Genomic DNA, 16,150 nt, shown 5'->3' on the forward strand with positions numbered 1-16,150 from the left:
AAAGACAGAATTGTAAGCGAGCATCCCACACTCTAAAAATGCCAAGTTTCTAATTGCTCACATTTATCTGAGAAAACCTGATGAATATATCTGAAGGTCACAACTCGGATAAGCAGCAAAAATATTTTTTTTCTGGCTCTTTTGCTCAACCCTTTCCACCCAACATGATTCTGCAGAATAAATACTACTAAGGTGCAATTCTATGTAGCTGATATAGAAAAATAAAAAAACACAAGAAACCCCCCCTCTTCATAACACATTTATCTTACCAAAAACCCCTGTCAGGCAGTCTGATGATTTTGCTTGTCACAAAGCCCATCCTCCGTGTGTGAACACCAGAAAAAGCTTGGATTCTGTAAACAAATCACAACCTCTCTTGGCTGTAAGATTTCTCCATTTTTTTTTTTTTCCAGCTTCCAAATTGTAGAGGAGCATCGGCAGACTCTGTCACTCTTGCACACTGTAAATGAGGGCAGCTACCACTGGGGACGCATCTTCTACCAAAGGGCTGGGCACAATGAAGCTTCTAGGCGATCCTTGGGCTTCTCACCTTCAATCTTAGAGCAGTGGCTTGCACACAACAGGCAGGCAGAGCTGCATCACATCAACATCCTGCATAGCGGATGCTCTGCAGCGCAGTGCCCACCTCGGTCTATGTACAGTTCAGTTCTGCATCAACTCTGTAGCCTTACATCTGGGCGTCTGGGAGGACTGTGCTGAATAAACAGAATGCTTCAGCCTAACAGGCTGCGTGTGTGTGTGTGTGTGTGTGTGTGTGTGTGTGTGTGTGTGTGTGTGTGAATTTGCGCACGCGCGCATGAGCTCCTGCACGCACCCAATTATGCAGTTTGCTAGGGTTGTTAAATGCAAATGAACAGTTTGACTGTGAGAGCAAAGATCACAGATAGTATCTGCCTCTCTGCTCCAGCTGTGAGCATCTTTTATAAAAGACAAAAGCTTCCAACTGGTTCCATTTAAAGCTACAGGACATTTTTTTTTCCCACATTAACATTTGTTTCCTCATTTAAGTGAAGTGTGGTTGAGGAGAGCAGACAAAGTAAAAACAATTCTCAATAAAATAACACTTGGGGGTTGCTTAGTCCAATAAACACAAAGGAAAGGTTTCCATCAAACACCAGGAGGCAGTTCCACTTTCTCAATGCTTCATCTCTATTTTACATCCTCTGTTTAGAAAACGATGCAATGACAATTGAGTAGGAGTAAAAACAGTGAGCAAGAAATAGGCAAGAAGGCATGAAACCCTAAAACCAGACACTACAGACAGGAGAAACCACTTCTTTTTAGAAAACACTGCAATTCTGAGATCCAATAATGAATGCAAAAACCATGCTGAGAGCCCAGGCCTGGGTTTGGTCTGCTTAGGCACCTACTGCTCCACTGCACCATCTTTAAGTTGTTTTTTGAGGAAGGATATGACTACGCAGGCCAGGTTGTATTCAAGATCCTCCTCTGCTTTTCCTAGTCTCAAAGAAATCAACACTGATTTCTGTGTTGTCCTCAGTCACTCTCCTCATTCCCCAAGAAAGGGTCTCTTACTGAACCTGAAGCTTGCCTTCCCCTCCTTTTAAATGCAGGCTAACTGGACAGCAAGTCCCAGAAATTCATCTGTCTCTGACCCAAAGCTTGCAGATTTTATAGACACCGGCAGCCATTTCTGACTTTTTATGTGGGTCCTAATACCCTAACTCAGGTCCTCATACTTCTGAAGTGAGCACTCTTCACATAGCCATCTCCTCCAGTCCTGCCACTGTGATTTCTATTCCTTCAATTTTTATAAATGCATGTATTTTCTGTTATCAAAACCAGTAGCTCTTGTGATTTCAATTTTATTCTTCCTCTTCTTCTTCTTTCTCCTCTTCCTCCTCCTCCTCATTATTTGGGTTTTTTTTTTTTTTTTTTTTTTTTTTTGGTTTTTTGTTTTTGTTTTTGTTTTTTGAGACAAAGTTTCTCTAACAGCCCTGACTGTCCTGGAACTCACTTTGTAGACCTGGCTGGCCTTGAACTAATAAAGACTGCCTGCTTCTGCCTCCTGGGTGCTGGGATTAAAGGTGTGAACTACCATGTTTGGCTATGATTTCAATTTTTATTTTGAGAATAAACACTTTTCTTAAGTAATATCATATATTCATATACTAAATAAACTTGAGGTAACATGTTAAATATTTACTTAACTATTCAATTATGTTCAACCTAATATAAAACCTATTAGGGAAGAATTTTCTTAATAATTAGCTGAATGCTAGAGACCATGTCCTCTCCTCTGGATAGGTACTGTATTGAATTTATAAGGTTAATATTACAATTTGTAGCAAAACTGCTCCCAGTGATTGATATTTTAATGCTCCTTGCCTTCTGGGACACATGAGCAAGATAACATTTCCCTTGTAATCCTGTGATTACTTGCAACCAATGGATTGTGAAAGAAAGGCAGGGAGCATGTCATCTGGTCAAAGCATTTCCAAGAGGCTTGCTTCTTAGACTCTCATTTTACCAATAAAGCATGTGAGACAAAGTGCCTTGGTTGTAAGAGCCTCTACCATATGAGTTTCTCCGGCCTAAAGCAGGACCTTTGTGTGAGAAATATTCACCTCACTGTTCACTCATGCGTATGTTTTTTTTTTTTTTTTTTTTTTTTAGGGAAACAGGCATGAAGCATGCTTGAAATCCTAAGAGAGGATTGCTCTTCCTATGGGGTTGCAAATCCCTTCAGTTCCTTTAGTCCTTTCTCTAACTCCTCCATTGGGGACTCTGTGCTCAGTCCAATGGTTGGCTCTGTATTTATCAGGCTCTGGCAGAGCCTCTCAGGAGACAGCTATATCAGGCTCCTGTCAGCATGCACTTCTTGGCATCCGAAATAGTGTCTGAGTTTGGTGACTGTATATGGGATGGATCCCCAGGTGGGGCAGTCTCTGGATAGGCTTTCCTTCAGTCTCTGCTCCACACTTTGTTTCTATATTTCCTCTGGTGAGTATTTTGTTCCCCCTTCTTTTTTTTTTTTTTTTTTTTTTTTAAAGATTTATTTATTTATTATATGTAAGTACATTGTAGCTGTCTTCAGACACTCCAGAAGAGGGAGTCAGATCTCCTTACGGATGGTTGTGAGCCACCATGTGGTTGCTGGGATTTGAACTCTGGACCTTCGGAAGAGCAGTCGGGTGCTCTTACCCACTGAGCCATATCACCAGCCCTTGTTCCCCCTTCTAAGAAGGACTGAAGTACCCACACTCTGGTCTTCCTTCTTCTTGAGCTTCATGTGGTCTGTAAATTATATCTTGGATATTCTGAGCATTTGGGTTAATATCCACTTATCAGTGAGTATATACCATGTGTGTTCTTTTATGATTGGGTTACCTCTCTCAGGAAGATATTTTCTAGTTCTATTTGTCTAAGAATTTCAAAACCATCCAGTAGAAAAAAGACAGCATTTTCAACAAATGGCTCTGGTTCAACTGGAGATCAGCATGTGGAAGAATGCAAATAAACCCATTCTTATCTCCTTGTACAAAGCTCAAGTTCAAGTGGATCAAGGACCTCCACATAAAACCAGATACATGAGAATTAATAGAGTAGAAAGTGGGGAAGAGGCTTGAACACATGGGCACAGGGGAAACTGAACAGAACACCAATGGTTTATGCTCTGAGATCAAGAATCAACAAATGGGACCTCATAAAATTGCAAAGCTTCTGTAAGGCAAAGAACACTATCAATAAGACAAAATGGCAACCAACAGACTGGGAAAAGACCTTTACCAATCCTATATCCAATAGAGGGCTAATATTCAATATGTACAAAGAACTCAAGAAGTTAGACTCTAGAGAATCAAATAACCCTATTGAAAAATGGGGTACAGAGCTAAACAAAGAATTTTCAACTGAGGAATACCGAATGGCTGAGAAACACCTAAAGAAATGTTCAACAACGTTATTCATCAGAGAAATGCAAATCAAAACAACCCTGAAATTCCATCTCACACCAATCAGAATGGCTAAGATAAAAAACTCAGGTGACAGCAGATGCTGGTGAGGATGTGGAGAAAGAATCCATTATTGGTGGGATTGCAAGCTGGTACAATCACTCTGGAAATCAGTCTGGCAGTTCCTCAGAAAATTGGACATAGTATTACCTGAGAACCCAGCTATACCACTTCTGGGCATGTATTCCAACATATAACAAGGACACATGCTCCATTATGTTCATAGCAGCCTTATTTATAATAGCCAGAAGCTGGAAAGAACCCAGACATCCCTCAACAAAGGAATGGATACAGAAAATGTATATTTTCACAATGGAGTACTACTCAGCTATTAAAAACTTTTTAAAAGGGGCTAGAGATACAGCTTAGCTGATAGAGGGCCTGGTGAGCACCAAGCTCTAATACAACAACAACAACAACAACAACAACAACACCACAAATAAAAAAAAAGCCCCAAACAATAAACAGGAATAGAAAAGGGGCAGTATTTAAGTGTAATTGATCATGCTTATATTTTCATTATTCTAGAGGCAGAAGCAGAAGGGTCAGAAGTTCAAGACTAGCTTGAGCTACATAGTAAGTCTGAGGTCAGTCTCTGCTATATGAGATTCATTATCAACAACAAAGGCGCACAAAACATAAAAAAGTTCTTTCATAAATTTAAGGGTTATTCCAAGATATTAATGGATTCAACTTGCAGAATGGAGAATTGAATCAGTGAGTTGCCTGGAGAGGCTGGGCTTGTGGATTACTTAAATCTGGCTATGTTATCTTCTTTGCTCTAAAAGGAGGTACCTTTTAGATTTTGCTGATTTCTTCTCTCAATATTTTTCTTTGATTCTGGCTTTGTTTCTGGTTTATGTATCAGTTATTAATGAGTCCTCCCTGATGGAAGCCCTGAAAAAGAATTTGCTTTTATTTTTTAAATATGACTCGAGAGGTATGACACGTATCTGTTGTCTCCATGCAGCCAGAAACCAGAAGGCAATTCAGTCTGTTAGGCTCTTCTTTTTGGTCACTTATTTATGTTGAGTAAAAAATTTGGTTCATACAATGAAGGAAGAGCTCTTCCAGATGGGGACTAGTGAGGTCTTTTGTGTGTGTGTGTTTACTTTGGACAATGGCTGAGTACCTGTTAGAACTGTAGCCATAGATCTCTGTGTATATTTTTGCAATTCAGAAAGGTCATGGCTTCTGTTAGCATGAAACGTCTTCCTATCTGTAGTGGCTATTCCTGGTTGTCAGTGACTCTAGAGAACCCTGACTAATACACTATCTTTGAGGGTATTAGTAAGTTAGATTTCAATGTCGTTTCCTCCCCCCACTCCCCCCGGCCTGAAATCCTTATGGAGACTCTTATGCAGTAACTTTATTGGCTTTCTAAGCTAAATAAGCACATAAATATCCCTAAAGTTACAATAAAATAAAGTCATGAATGTTTAAAACTTCAAACATTATAGACAGAGGGGAAAAAATCCATCTAATAGTTCAGAAGCATTTAAAGAATTCAAATCCACAGTCTGGGAGAGAAGTTCAGTGGCAGAATGTCACTTAACATGGGTGGTACCTGGAGTTTAAGCCCAAGTCTAAAACGATAGGAAAACAATACCAGCACACACACATTCATCTACTCGGGTAGAAATCAGAATATCAAGCCTGAGTACTGCATGTATTCTTATTTCTCCTGTTTTTTTTTAAATACTTTTTATTAGGTATTTTCCTCATTTACATTTCCAATGCTATCCCAAAAGTCCCCCATACCCTCCCACCCACTCCCCTACCCACCCACTCCCCCTTTTTGGCCCTGGCGTTCCCCTGTACTGGGGCATATAAAGTTTGCAAGTCCAATGGGCCTCTCTTTGCAGTGATGGCCAACTAGGCCATCTTTTGATACATATGCAGCTAGAGTCAAGAGCTCTGGGGTACTGGTTAGTTCATAATGTTGTTGCACCTATAGGGTTGGATACTTTCTCTAGCTCCTCCATTGGGGGCCCTGTGATCCATCCAATAGCTGACTATGAGCATCCGCTTATGTGTTTGCTAGGCCCCAGCATAGTCCCTTGGGTTTATTATCAGAACATTCTAAACTTAGATTACTGACCAAAACATTACAATTAATCTTACTTTTTTTTTGTTGTTGTTTGTTTTTCGAGACAGGGTTTCTCTGTATAGCCTTGGCTGTCCTGGAATTCACTCTGTAGACCAGGCTGGCCTTGAACTCAAAAATCCGTTTGCCTCTGCCTCCTAAGAGCTGGGATCAAAGGCGTGCGCCACCACGACCAGCTTTATTCTTACTATTGAGAGGACTAAAAACCTTGGGAATAAAGATTTCCATTCTCTGGGTAGCATATTGGGCTCCTCAGGAGTCACTGACAATGAGCCTTTAGTCAATGATGGCCCTTACTGAGGCAGGGTAAGTCTGGAGCTGGGTCAGTTCCCGAGACACCTAGCTGGAGGAGATAACAAGGCCAGGACTGAGCTGGCTTCCAAAATTCTTCAAGGCCTCACCAAATATAGAGAAACTAACAAACATAGCAACCAATCAAAATTGTACCAATGTCACTGCTTTGCCCCTACCAATCATATTAGAGGTTACCAAACCCTTCTGGAAAATTCCCCTAGCCTTGAATACAAGTTGTTGCCATCAACCATTTTGATGAATGGTTGACCCCTGCATACTGGTAATTTCTTCAGAATAAACACTCTTTGCCTTTGAATACCATTTGAGTCTGGGGTCTTCCTTCAGCAATTCTTGGACCCTAACACTATAGTACTTGTTTTTAATAAAATGAATGTCAGGGTGTTGGGCATGAGACATATCCTATGGTTTTAGCTGAAATGACCAGGATTGCTTCTGAGTTCAAGGCCAGCCAGGATGTCTCAAAACACAAACAAAATCTAGGCTGGTAGTACAGTTTATTTTACTTTATTTAATTTTAAAGAAGATTTATCTATCCATGTATTATATACATATGAATACTCTGTCTTCATGCACACCAGAAGAAGCAATCAGATTCCATTATAGATGGTTGTAAGACACCATAAGATTGTTGAAAATTGAACTCAGGACCTCTGGAAGAGAGAAGTCAACTGCTCTTAACCACTGAGTCATCTCTAGCCCAGCTTATAAGACGGAATCTTATAAATTATAGCATTTGTGAGGATGAGGCTGTAGGATTATTGTAAGTTTAAGACCAACATGGTTTACATAGGAAATAGACAGTGAGATATCATCTCAGAAACTCCTATAACCAGAGTATGGTGGTGCATGCCTTTAATACCAGCAGTTAGGAAGTTAAAGGCAGGTGAATCTCTCTGAGTTCAAGGCCAGCCTGGTCTAAACAGAGTTCCAGGACAGCCAGAGCATTGGAGTCAAGGGGCATTGGGATAAGACAAGGGACCAGTCAGCTGAGAATCTGCATCTCCCCCCAAGGACTCTTTTGTTCTCCCCTCAGAAGCTAGCTCAGCTCAAAGTCCAAAATTGTATTAACTTTCCGCTAGAATTCAGGGAGAGGGAGGTTTTTGTTTGAGTTCAGCAGCTCTCAATTACACAAAAGCTAACACCAGCCAGTAGGCAGGGAAACAGAAAAACTACAAAGCAAGGACCTGGAAATGGTCATATGAGCACCTCAACAGGGAAAGCATTTTCTTTTACTGTTAGAACCAATTACTTCAGAATGGAGAACGACAGAGTTGTTTCTTAGTAGCAGAGTTATAAGATTTCCAAAAAGGAATATTGTTACTGACCACTTCAGACTAGCTAAAAAGATACTTGAAAACTAATAAAGAGATGGGGCATGATGGCACTTGTTTAAGCCCAGCACTTAGGAAGTTGAGGCAGGTAGATCTCTGTGAGTTTGAGGTCAACTTGGTCTACATACTGAGTTCCAGGACAGCCTGGGTTATCTAGAGACCCCATCTCAACAACAGTGTATAGGGAGGCTCTGTGGGTAGAGGAACTCAATGACCTGAATTTGATGCCTAGAATCCATACATGTATCTGCACATACATGTATGTAGACACATGCAAGCATACCTAAAAATAAATGTAAACATGTGAAAGTACAGTATAGTAAGCATTTCAGACTACTTGCTAAGGTGCTGCCTATTTCAAAAGAACCACACATTATAATATCATTCACTGTTATCTGGTGTGCTGTTTCTATAACAAAATTTAAAAAACTGTGTGATTGATAGAGATACAAATTAATTTAGCTTACAGTTCTGGAAGCTGGATGCAGAAGTGTACAGCACTGGCACTTGGGTCAGGGCCTTCCTGATGCCCTAACACAGTACAGGGTATTGCATGGTGAGATGGGGCAAGCATGCTGACAGTGTTCTTTCTCCATGAAGCTGCTCAGGCCATTGTGAGGACACCACTAGAATTTTATCTTATCCTAATTACTTTTCAATGGCTCCTCCTCCAAATACCATTAACATTTGATGTGAGGAATCATGTTTTTTTTTTAAATTAATTTATTTATTATTATATGTAAGTACACTATAGCTGTCTTCAGACACACCAGAAGAGGGAGTCAGATCTTGTTACGGATGGTTGTGAGCCACCATGTGGTTGCTGGGATTTGAACTCTGGACCTTCGGAAGAGCAGTCGGGTGCTCTTACCCACTGAGCCATCTCACCAGCCCAGGAATCATGTTTTATCAGATGAACTCTTAGAGGGTACATTTTAATCTATGACAACCACCTAAACAAAGGGTGCTGCAGGGAATGATTTCCTAGCAGCAGACACCATAAATCCTGCATGGTGACACAGGGCCTTACATGAGGAAGTGCTGGGAAACTCCCAAGAAATCCTTCCTAGCAAATCAAGAGGTGTGTAGAAATTTACTTTGTAAGTAAGATGAAGAGTCTAATATTCTTAAGGTAATGAGACTAGAGGAAGTCTGCAGACCTAAAGCCCACAAGGCACAATTGTTTTCAAGGTTCTCAAAGGTCCAGGGCACTTTTACCTTTAGACAGATTAAAATGACATTCAATCTACTTAATTTTATGTGGAACTGTACATGGTATTACTACATTAGTGCTATTCAGAAATATAACTGGCTATTAAGATTGTGAGTTTGTGGTCAGCCTGGGCTTAATTTGGAGGAGGAAAAAAAAAAAACCTGTGTCTAAGTCTTTTACTTGTTGTTATTTTAAATGAAGATAATATACAATGCTACAAAAACATTATAAATGTTTTCCCTTTTCCTTCCCTTTTTTGGATGCACTAAGAATTGAACCTAGACCGTAAGCATCCAATGCAAGTGACATTTCACTGATTTGACAGTTTCAGTAGAGCAGCTTCTTCAGGAAGAAAAACAAACAAACAAACAAACAAGATTCTTGGGCTGAGGCTGTCTCTCCATGGTAGAGTACATGGTAGCATGTACAAGAATTCAGGTTCAAGATAAGAACAAGGGAAAGAGCAAATAACCATGGAACCCAGGCTGCCTTAATCTTCCAAATGAAGCTCTATCTTCCATGCTAAATAAAGGAACGCAGCACTTTCAAAAGCAGACAGTGAATCATCATAACTCAGTATACTACCAGGTAACTATCATTTAGAGGAAGCATGGGTAAACTATTCTTTAAAAAAAGGTAACAAGGAGCCGGGCGTGGTGGCGTACGCCTTTAATCCCAGCATTTGGGAGGCAGAGGCAGGCGGATTTCTGAGTTCGAGGCCAGCCTGGTCTACAAAGTGAGTTCCAGGACAGCCAGGGCTACACAGAGAAACCCTGTCTCGAAAAACCAAAAAAAAAAAAAAAAAAAAAAAAAAAAAGGTAACAAGGGCAGGAGATGATCCATGGACAAAGTGCTTGTCAGGCAAATATCAGATGTCTTGAGTTCATATCCATAGACCCCCACTCCCACCCATGGTAACTGCTAGGTAGTTAATGTGTGATAGCCTACTTGTAATCCCAGCAGCAAACTGGTGGAGTAGACTAGCCAGAGACAAATTGAGGCTCAAATGGAGAGACTCTGCTTCAATATATGAAGTAGAGAACAACTGAAGAAGACACCTGACATCAACTTTATTCCTCTACATCCATGTTCACACATGTGCACATGTAGTCACAAACACATATGCACCATCTACATACATAAAAAGGGGTTGAGAGATGGCTCAGAGGTTATGCACAGAGGTTATGCTAATGTTGCAGAGAACCTGATTTTGAATCCTAGCATCCACACAGGGGCTCACAATTATCTGTAAATACATTTCCAGGGGATCTGATGCCCTCTTCTGTCCCCTGCAGGCATGGCATACACATAGTGCATATACATACATGCAGGCAAAACACTCATAAAAGAAATCTTTTTAAGTGCACTGTTATTTTACCACATGAAAAGCTGTTTTATTGAACTACTGTTACAGGGACAAAAACTCTCTTGAAACTCCACTTAGATAGCTATTTCATGATTTCTAAATCTTAGGCGAAGAACATGCCAGTCAGGGATTGACAAAGAGTCTTCAAAGCTTTCTGAGCTTTTTTTCCTAGGCATATCTGTGTCCTTTCTAAAAATACAATTCTAGCAAAATTAGCTAAGTAAGTTTCAGCTAGAAATCCTTTCTGGGTATGTATCCTCCTCAGTGTCTGACCTGGCTCTCTGTCCTGTCTTACTGCCTCTGGGAGGAATCTTGCCCAGCTAAGTCATTCAGAACCCTCTCCTCTCTTGGCCATCTTCTATCATGACCATCCGTAACCTACAGCTCCTGCTCGTATTGTACTCTCCTTACTGTGGGACACTACATGTGGTCCCTACAGCCTGCCTCACGATGCTCCACCAAGCACCATTGAATAATTCCTTTTCAATAGGTAGTTACATAAGTATGAAATACATCTTCAGAAAATAAGAAAACTACTAAAAATATAAGAATGTTATCTGACGTGGAAACAAAGATTTATTTAATTTGTTCTTTGTAAAATATCAGTTGTCACAGATATCTTGGGAAAAAGTACAAAACCATGACATGATTTAATTACTTAACCTCATCACCGTTGCTTTGCCACTAAGTTGCAGAGAACCCCAGAATTTCAAAGAAACATCTTTTAAATATTAAAGATAGTTAGCAGACTGAAGATAAAGAGCTATAAAAAGAGAAAAAGGAGAAGGAAGAGGAAACAGGAATGAAAAGTAGCTATTAGCTGGCAACTTACTTAAAGGAAATCTTGTCAACTTCTTTGAGCTTATTACCAATGAAGGACCAGGCGATCAGTTTCTTAGCCTTTCACCCTTCCTCTTGAGAAGCCATCACATGACAGAACTCTATTGTTTGGCAACATTAAGTTCAAACCACCAGGCCATACATAGTAAGTAAATGGGTTTGAAGTGTGCTAGTCTGCCTAGTAGACAGATTTGAGTCCTTATTTTTTCCACCCATTCCCTCTGAAACTGTGATTTATGGTGCTTAACAGAGCCAGGGCCCACAGGACGGCAGAAGAACAGGCAAGGCGCTGGCCGTCAAACCTGATGAGCTGGGTTTTAGCTCCAGAACATGGTGGCAGCAGAAAACTGACTGCAATTACAATAAATCAAAGTTTCGAACCAAAAAACCAGGAAGAGAACAGACAAAGCATACACAGGACAGCAAGGTGAGCTGTCAAAGGCCAGTGAGCTGCCTGAGGTTACCAACACCAGACAGAGCATGTATTTAATAAATGCTATGAACAAAACCATGCATCTTTGGGATTAGGAAGGAAAAAGGAACGTTGCTCTATCCTGTGCTGGATGAGCTCAGGCTAAGCTACCTTGTCTGCAATGTTTCTCCACATTGTTTCCAGATCTTCTGCCTTGGTAGTTTTTACTTAAGGGCCAAAAGGTTGGAGGAAAAGAGACTGCTAAGAGGATTACTCACACATAGAGTGCAACGATCAGAAGATGTTAAAAAGTGCTGGAGATGAAGGAGAAAAGTGAAGAACAGTGGGGCCTTTGTTTCCAGCGTAAGAGAATGAGACTCCAATATGGAAATTGAAAGCAGGGTTATTTCTTCGAATGAAAATTCTAATTTTAAATTCAAATTCTCTGAATTGTTGTAATGGAAAAAAAAAACCCTAGTCTCTTACACAAATGGTTATATGCATATGCACTAAATAAAAAAATATGTACCTAAATACTAAAAATTATCTACTTTTAGGTTAAAGGAGTAGGCTTTTCACCTATGTTGTTTGCAATTCAGCTGTTCTTCAGTTTTAACTCGAGGAGCCTGAAGATAATGTGGGGGTGGAATGCTTTAAAGACTAAGGACTACTTAGATATGAAGCTAAATCTGAGACTAACATTCGAAATCCATGTGTGCTGTTGATAACTGCATTTTGTCTTCTCTTGTGGCTGATCCTAAGCAGTCAAGTCAACAACAATGAACTCGCAGGTTGATTACATAAGCACAGAACTCTACCTGGATGTAAGGCTTTTCTCTGCAGAGGCACCAACTACACACATATATGTTAGCAATTACTGATATTGAATCAGAGATCAAATGTTTTCTGTGAAAGATAGTAAGGCTGGGGTATGTTCAGTCTAAGTCCTTCATATGCTCTCCTCAGCCATGGTTCAGTTTTGATCTATACCTGGCTCCCAACACACTTACAGAGACATCTGGCTCTCTCTGAGAAGATTAAGTCTTAAGTAGTTTTTTATTGTCTGTCGACCCATCCATCCATCTGTCCGTCCGTCCGTCCATCCATCCATCCATCCATCCATCCATCCATCCATCTTTTGTATCCCATATATGTGGAGGTTAAAGGTCAACTTGCAGAACTTGGTTCTCTAGTTTTCTTCTTCCACTATATGGATCCTGGGGAATCAAACTACTCAGGTCTGTCAGGCAAGGTAGCAAGGCAGGGTACCTATTAAGCTATCTTACCAGCCCTAGGAAACTGTTTTCTAAAAGTAATATAACCAGAGAATACATGTAGGTTTGTAGCTTAAATATCTATTTCTGAGAGCCATAGGGAAATATATCACTTTTATTTAAAAGTTTTATTACATTGCTTTATTTTGTGTGTGTGTGTGTGTGTGTGTGTGTGTGTGTGTGTGTATAGAGAACAACCTCAGACCTCCTTTAGAAGTCAGGTCTCTCATTCCACCATGTGGACCCTGGGAACTAATACTTAGGACATTAGGCTTGGTGGCAACTGTTTTTAAGCCATTTTACTTTAATTGTGTATGTGTGAAAGAGGGTGGGGTTGCTCATGTGCATTAGGCTTATTATCAAGTGTTCTTACTTGCTGGCTCTTATATTACTTTATCTTAAAAGCCAATTTATACAAATCTGTCCTTGTGTGTGAGCATATACATGTACTCATTTAAGTACCCTAAATTGGAAGATCCTTAGGACTTTTCTAGTGAATCTTATTTCATAATAAGAAATAAAAGTGCAGGCACAGCCAGGTGGTGGTGGCGCACACCTTTAATCCCAGCACTCGGGAGGCAGAGGCAGGCGGATTTCTGAGTTCCAGGCCAGCCTGGTCTACAAAGTGAGTTCCAGGACAGCCAGGGCTACACAGAGAAACCCTGTCTTGAGAAAAATGCTTCTGTTCAGACTGAACCCTGACCACATGGCCACAGAGGTATCTGTAGGATTCTAATCCAGTTTTTACACTTCAAAGTAGTTCAGTAGCTCTTCAGATCTCCTCATTGCAAATGTCAAAAGCTGTTCTTAGTTGTAAATCCTATCTCCTCTTTCCTCCATTTAGCCCCAAAACACAGAAGTAATCTGGAATATAATTAATTCAATGGAGAATAACAAGAAAACAAGTAACACAAACAATTTACCACTGCTCCCACAAGGGACAATCACGAGATAAACAGGTATTGGGCAATTTCATTAAGAACCATCCCTGGGGGATGGACAGAGAGCTCAACTCTGGTTGATAATGGTTAACAGTGGCTGCTCTTGCAGAGGAGCAAGGGATGTGATACCCTCTTCTGAGCACAAAGGAGACATTGGTTTAGGAAAAAACCTCTATCCTCTTTTGTTTCTCCAATCTTCTGACCTGGTTTTACATTTTTTTCTTTTTAAAGATTTATTTATTGTTATACATATGTAACTACACTGTAGCTGTCTTCAGACACACCAGAAGAAGGAGTCAGATCTCATTACAGATGGTTGTGAGCCACCATGTGGTTGCTGGGATTTGAACTCAAGACCTTTGGAAGAGCAGTCAGTGCTCTTAACTGCTGAGCCATCTCTCCAGCCCCCTGGTTTTATGTTAATAAGGAAAGTTAAGGAGCTGAGGAGAAGGCTCGCTCAGTCAGTAAAGTCTTGCTTTTGTTGCACAGACTGAGGTTCTGGGTTTGATTCCCATACACATAAAAAAGCCAGGCACGAGGACACATAGAATCCTAGTGCTAGGGAGACAGGAGCAGGCCAAACTCTGGAGCTTGCTGGTCAGCCAGCCTATCTTACATGGTAAACTCAAGGTTCATGGAAGAGACCCTACTGTAAAGAGACAAGGTAGACAGCTCCTAAAGAAGAGCACCTGAAGGTGACCTTTAGCCTCCACGTGTCAGAGGTCTGACTGTGAGAGAAATCTTATATCATAAAAACCCAACCACTTAAAGTAACAGCTTACTAGATATAAAACTTAGGTTTAAAGTACACTGTACTTTAAACTTTAAAATATACTTAAGTACAGCGATTGTATGTGGCTAACTTGTTCTAAGTTGCCACAATAAATATTTGAGCATCTGTAGAAAAAGCTCATTTGATACAGTCAAGGAATTGTCTAAAATGTCTGTATTATACATGTGGCTTTAACAATAATACCTAAAGGTGTGGCCATTGCAGGGTTACTGAGAAAGGAAATGGGCAGAAATCTTTAGAATGGACCGACCTCTGGAGACATTGACTACTAGAGTTCCCCTTTCTTCAAATTCCACACTGGTTTCCTACAGTCAGCTACACTTTCATTTTGTGAATTTTTTCTCCGAATTGTTAATTCTGTAGTGTAGAAAGGAATTCAGATCTCAGTTTACAGCCTCTAGATGTCTTTAGTCCTGTCAGGAAGCTGAGATGCTGGAAGCAGGTATCTCATTGCTGAATATTTACATTTTTGTTTCAATGAGATCACTTTAGTGACCAGAGTAGATTATTAGGTTGAGTAAGAGACATGATAGTGAACTAAGGATATAGTCTAATCTAAGAAACTCAGGTACATTATGTTTCAGAAAATTGTGTGTATGTAGGGGATACTGAGAACTGGACCTAGGGCTTCTGCATGCAATGCAAGTATCTATAACTGAGCTAAATTCTGTTAGGTCACCCCAGGTCTAGAAAGATCTCTACATTAGGAGTTAATGGAAGTACTAGGTAAAGGCAACTGAAGTGTTTCAATTCTGTCTCATGTCTCTGCCCCACATTGGCACTGATGGCGTATAAGATGCAACTGATGGTGTCTCCCTCTCTCTTAAGGCACTTCTATGAATACTTTCCTTCATATCACCCAGCTCATCCTGCACTACCATTCTTTTTTTCTTTCTTACAGATTTATAATTTTTAATTATGTGTTTGTAAATAAGAGTCCCAACTTCCACCGTGGCCAGAGGTGCCAGGTTCTCCAGTTCTGGAGTTACAGGCAGTTGAGATTCACTTGCTGTAAGTGCTCAGAACCAAACTTGGGTCCTTTGGAAGAGTAAGCACTCTTACTACTGTGCCATCTCTCCCGCTCATGTATTAGCATTCTTAATAAAACACTGATAAACAAACTGACCTTTTATAACTTCAGAACAAACACAAGATCTGCCAAGGTTTTAGGATTCAAGAATTAGAACAAACAGAAAAAGAGAGTACAGATCACAGGCACAAATCTGCTAATAAAGCCAGCATTTAAAGTATCAAACTCCAGAGTAAAAAATCTGTTTGGAGCTTAAGTCCAACTGCTCACCAGCAAACAGTATTAATTTTAGACTGTGTGTGTGTGTCCCTCTAAAGAACTGGTTTTGCTTTAAAAAAAAAAATCATGTTCTATAAAGTATTATGTAGTGTTTATAAAATCGACCCATAGTAAATTCAATCTAATGGCCTAGTTTCTATTCAGAACTAAATATGAAATGTGAACATAGGGGGATGTTGCATAAAGCTGGATCATCTTCCTGTTTAGTTCATTACACAGTCCTGTGGTGTTGATCAAAAGATGAAAATTAACAG

At 40.2% G+C, this 16,150-nt stretch overlaps 1 protein-coding gene across 11 annotated transcripts in view; it reads right to left on the bottom strand.

Annotated features, from left to right (window-relative positions):
• Window positions 1-16,150, bottom strand: part of Tmcc1 (transmembrane and coiled coil domains 1) — a 174,911-nt gene that overhangs the window by 37,646 nt on the left and 121,115 nt on the right. The window contains exon 1 of one of the 11 annotated variants that reach the window (NM_001364577.1): window positions 270-755. The exons of the other annotated variants lie outside the window; for them this stretch is intronic. The gene's annotated coding sequence lies outside the window, so the exon portion shown is untranslated. Of the gene's footprint in view, window positions 1-269; window positions 756-16,150 lie in introns of those variants that run through there. 11 annotated transcript variants of the gene reach the window in all.

Source organism: Mus musculus, chromosome 6, assembly GCF_000001635.26.
Source record: "Mus musculus strain C57BL/6J chromosome 6, GRCm38.p6 C57BL/6J".
NCBI lineage: Eukaryota > Metazoa > Chordata > Mammalia > Rodentia > Muridae > Mus > Mus musculus.